The sequence below is a fragment of the Alligator sinensis genome, unplaced genomic scaffold, assembly GCF_000455745.1.
Source record: "Alligator sinensis unplaced genomic scaffold, ASM45574v1 scaffold218_1, whole genome shotgun sequence".
Classification (NCBI taxonomy): Eukaryota; Metazoa; Chordata; order Crocodylia; family Alligatoridae; genus Alligator; species Alligator sinensis.
Window position 1 is genome coordinate 354320 of NW_005842083.1, and position 5408 is coordinate 359727.

The 5408-nt window shown below is 43.0% G+C and overlaps 1 non-coding gene across 2 annotated transcripts in view; it reads right to left on the reverse strand.

The window, feature by feature from the left end:
- The window catches only part of LOC102379113, a 7231-nt gene continuing 1823 nt past the window's right edge, over positions 1 to 5408 (reverse strand). For both annotated transcript variants that reach the window (XR_003094124.1, XR_003094123.1), the window contains exons 3-4: positions 3780 to 3834; positions 1 to 115 (exon numbers count right to left, since the gene is read on the reverse strand). This is a non-coding gene — a transcript (RNA polymerase III subunit G). The remainder of the gene's footprint in view (positions 116 to 3779; positions 3835 to 5408) is intronic.

A 5408-nucleotide genomic window follows, 5' to 3' on the forward strand; every position in this document is an offset into this window, starting at 1 on the left:
GGGGTTTGAATGCTGCTTCAGGTAGTGCTTCGCCTTTAGAAAAACCAATAGCTTCTATGTTGAAGGTAAATGCAGCACGCCCTCTTCCTCTACCTGCCCCAGCCATTTGAAGTTACTGAAAATATTATACATTTTTAATATTTCTGGTGCATCACACAAAATATAGCCACAAATAAAATGAGAAAAAAATAAAAAAGCTAAGAAATGAATTTAAAATAGCAGCAGATATACAAGTTGATCACATTTTTTTTTTCTTTTTGTTTGTGCCTAGGACTCCTACTGAGCTTACAAGCTACAAATGCGGTCTTGTGACACAAACAGCAGTATTTTTTTTAATTGAGTGGATGGATTAATTCTTTAGATAGTGTGAGTCTACCAAATCCAATTTATAAAAATGAAAACAAAGAGATGCTTTTCATCTTTACATTTCAGTGATTTAATTTTAACAGCACATGCTAACTTTCAATGTAAATACACAAACACTCCTTTCATCCTTTCAACCCATACCAGTACCTGAAGAAGCTTCGATTTTTCTGGTTTGGGTACTGAAACATACGTGCCAAATACTGCTGTCCTTACTCAAGCAATGTTCCCATTGAAGTCAATGGGAGTTTTGTCTAAAAGCTGCAAATTTAATGCATACCACATAGGGAAGAACAGGTTCTGGACTAAACATCTAAAGAGGCACTGTCCATGCAGAGCAGCCCTATAAGAATACAAAACCTGGAAGTGAGCATTTTTAGGTAGGCAATTTGTAGGCGATATTTTCTTGAGTTCTATACCCACTTGTGCTGCCAAGCCTCCACAACCCTGGGCATAGCAGCCTGCACAGGTCCCCCCTCCCTGTCCCTTAGGGCCCACGGGAGGGGCAGCAATGCAGCAGGACAGGCCGCGGCCCAAACAGGCAAAGACGCCTGTTCGGGCCACTCAGTTAACCAAGATATTTTGTTATCCGGCACCCTCCATTCCACATGGGTGCCGGATAACAGAGCTTTTACTGTATATAGGTCCAAAGATGGCTAATGAGGCAAATCTGGGATCAACAGATTCTGTTGCAACTTGGGCATGTGGTTCCATGTGTGGTGGGTGGATCTGGATTCTTGATTCAGTCCATGACACACTGTTTCTGCTGCTCCCGCTTCTCCATCTCTTGTCATCATCATAAGGTTTCAAAGTACTGAGATCCTAGCAGCAGACTCTTCCTCCACTTGGGGCAGTCCTGGGCAATAGTCTCCCACCAGTTGATGTCAATGTTAAATTTTTTCAAGTTGGTCTTGAAGACATCCTTGAAGCACTTTCTTTGCTCTCCTCTTGAGCATATGCCTCAAGTGAGCTGGGAAAATAAAACCTGCTTTGGGAGTCCAGAGTTGGACATCTGAATAATGTGGCCAGCCTACTGAAGCTGATGTTAGATGATCACGCCTCGATGCTTGTGGTGGTGTTTGTTTGTGAGACGACACTAATGTTGGTGAGTCTATTATCCCACTGGATTTGAAGGATCTTCTGCAGGCAGCATTGATGATATTTTTCCAGCGATTTTAAGTATCTCCTGTACATTGTCCATGTCTCAGCTCTGAACAGTATGGTGGGGATCATAACTGTTTGATAAACCATGAGCTTGGTTTTGGATCTGATGTCATGATCTTCAAACACCATGTCCTCATGTGTCCAAAGGCTACACTTGCACTTTTAAGGCTATGTCGGATTTCTTTGTCAATATCAGCCTTCTGTGAGAGAAAGCTTCCAAGGTACAGGAAACACTCAATTTTCTGTAAATCTGAATTACCAGAGTTGGAGACTGCTCATTAAGAGCTTGTTGATGGAGGACCTTATTCTTCTGAATGTAAGCATCAGTCCCATTTTCTTGTATGCCTCTGTAAAGATGTTGATGATTTCCTGAAGGTCTGCTTCCAAGTGAGCACAGATTACCACAGCATCAGCATACTGGAGTTTAATTACTGAGGTTGGGGTGGTCTTGGTTTTGGCTCAAAGTCGGCCGAGATTAAAAAGCTTGCCATTCATTACGTAGTTTAGCTCCACTCCAACTGGAAGCTTGTTGGTGGTCGGATGTAGCATCACAGTAAGGAATACTGAGAAGACTGTTGGAGCGATGACATAGCCTTGCTTAACTCCTATCTTAACATCAAAGGAATCTGTGCGTGAAAGATCCATTACTGAGAACGACCATGTGCATATCATCATGAGGCAGGCAAAGAATGGAGATGAATTTTGGTGGGCATCCATACTCCAGAAGGATCTTCCAGAGCATTTCTCAGCTGACAAGAGTTAAAGGCTTTCATGAGGTCAAAGGCAACCATGGAGAAAAATTTATGTTGTTCCCAGAATTTTTTATGCAGCTGGCAAGCAGTGAAGATCATGTCGGTTGTAGCTGTTGATGCCTTGAACCCACACTGAGATTCTGGGATGAGCTCTTCAGCAAGTGGAAGGAGATATTTCAGGAGGGTTTGCACAATGATTTTTCCTGTGGTAGACAGCAAAGTGATCCTTCGGTAAATTTCCACAGTTGGACCTGCCTGCGTTCTTGAAGACTGTCATGATCATGGCACCCCTAAGGTCATCTGGGATTTCCTCATCATTCCTGATCCTTAAGATGAGGGCATGGAGCTGTGATGTGAGCTTCTTCCCCCCCTCCCCACCAGCTTGTTTAACAAGTTAAACCATTATATTATTAGCTCCATAATAGAAAATAGAAAATAATTAAATTTATTACCAAACAAAAAAAGCAAAGACAACATATACAATTTAAATAATGGACAAAGCTATCTGAAACCATAAAAGAGCACTATAGAAAGATAAAATGCATGCTAATTGAAAACACTTGGCTAAATAATATACCTAGCAGATGCTGGGATAAATTGTGAGGAGAAAAGTAAAAAAGTCAGTTACTAAAAGGAAAAATATTTCAGCTCCCTGAATGTTATTAAATGTTCTCCAACAGTAGAATGTCAGTCATAACAAATAAATCTAAGACAAAGTAGGAAAAAAGGACAGTCAAAGAAGCTGGTATATATCATGGCATTTTAGTAAGGCAAGATTTTCTAATCCTTCGTTACCCAGATATTTGACAAAACACAGTTAACACTTATTCATGCCAGTACAACAAAGCCCTACTCCTGCAATGTATTCAGTGGCCATCTTCACAGGCATGGAATTCTTCTCCTTGGCAAGACAAAATTGCAGGGTCATAGCCCAAGAGCATGTACTTTTGATATAGTATCTATTTTTCTGGTCTGGTCTCTTCACCTTTCATTATAGACCAACTACCTGATCTAGAATAAGGCTCAAATTCTCTTCTTTGACTGATCAGTCTCAGACATTAAAGCACTATAGCTGAAATAAAACTAATGGGCACTTTTACATGTGCTCCAGGGGTGGGGGATGGGGAACAGAAGTTCCATCACTGTTGTGTGACAAAGATCTGATCATTTAAACTCCTAAAAGGTTAACTCCAAATGCTTTAAAAATAATCTTCTGAATCAGTAGAGATGCTTAGATATTACAAATACTGTATGCGGCCCATATAACAACCCTGCTAGAGAGCAGAGTAGAACATCTGACATGACACTGGCATCACAAAACAGAGGCTTCAAATAACCCATCCTTAAGTAAGTTATCCTTTATAACAAAATCTCTCTTGATTATTTTCAACCTTAAAATGAATTTTCAGGGCGGGTGGTTTTGGTGGGGGCAAGGGGTGATATCAGAGAAAGAAAGGTAGATTTTAGAGGTTTAAAATTATACAAACAAAGAAAAAATACCTGATGCCCTTGAGGGTTAAGCCAGCATGAAAAATATTTGTGGTGCCACAGTCCCCTACAATTTAAAGGAATAAACTGTTATGTACTATTTATATTTACAGCCTGTTCCTTCTCTTTGTGTTAAGTCTCCCTCCACTCCCCTATACTTCATTTATTTATTTGATTTCTATGCCACTGCCCTCCCCACAAAAGCTCAGGGCAACTTACAAAGACAGTCATAAAAATTGATCAAGCAAAACAATTCCCCAAATAATACACACAGCTGAACGCCACCTGCTAAATTCTTGTCCAAATGAAAAAGATCCTATGCCACCTTTAAATGGAGGCAGACTCTAGAGGCCTCAAGGGAGAGAAAGCTCCAGAGCTGAAGAGCAACATCTGAGAATGATCTCCCATGTGTTTTGGCCAAGCAGACTTGATGTGCTGATGGTACTTGCAAGAGGCTATTCTTGGCTGACTTTAGGGATCATAATGGTCTTACCTACCTTAGGTATATAGGACTCAGGACATTTAGGGCTTTATAGGTCATGACCAGCACCTCAGATTGCACTCAGAAAACTACAGGAAGCCAGTACTAACTCTGGAAGTATGGGAGTAATGTGCTCCTGGGGACCCAGCCATGTCTGAAAGCAGGCCACTGTATTCTGCACCAGTTGCAGCTTCCGGATGGTCCTTAAAGCCAATCCCACATAGAGTGCCTTAAAGTATTAATCTAGCCTCAAGGTTACAAAAGCATGGGTAATGGTGGCCAGATATGAATCTGAAAGATAGAGCAAGCAGCTTTCACACCTGATGGAGCTGGTGAAAGGTGACTGCCACTATCTCCTCTCCTCCAGTTTCTGTTTGTTCCATACTCATCCCACCCACATACACCAATACCTGCTTTATCCAAACACCTCCTCTTATCAAGTCTCTCACACCTGGCTTGAAAAAAATTAGCAAAAATTTATTAAGGGGACAACATGAAAATGAAACATGCCATTGTCCACGTAAAAAGCTTCGTCACCAAGCCCGGTGGGGGGCGGGGGGTAGGACAGGACACGGACAGCTTGGATTGTGGTCCCTAGCTATACACAGATCCAGGATTTTGTAAAGAGGGGTGTGGGACCAGCGACTGGCACTAGAGGGGTGGCTGTACCCTGGGTAGGACACACGGTGGGAAGAGCAGCTAAGGACTTTTTCTTAAGTCCCCAAATCAGGTAAGAATCTTGCCTCCCCCCACCCACTTTTGGCATCCCCTCCCTTTACCTGTGCTTAGCAGCACCTCTCCTGCCTTCCCATTCCTTCCCCCCTCAAGCTGCTGCTATCCCCAGCTGACCTTGGGGACAAGGGGAGCTCCAGAGCTGTTCCTGCCCCACTCCAATTGTGCTCAGCCAGACACAGTGGCAGTGGACAGGTTCTCTCTCTGTGCATGGTCCCCTAAGTGTTCCCTGCTAACTCAGGAACAAGCTAAGGGGTGGGGGGGAACCCACCCACCACCACTGCTGCTGTTCCCTGCTGAGCCCGACTTTCATGTAGCCTGGCTAGAATGGGGCAGGAGAGGTTCTGGAGCTTCTCCTATTCCCGGATAGTAGCAGGCAGGGAAGAAGGGGAATGGGGTGAAGTGGACATACCACTAAGCATGGAGGG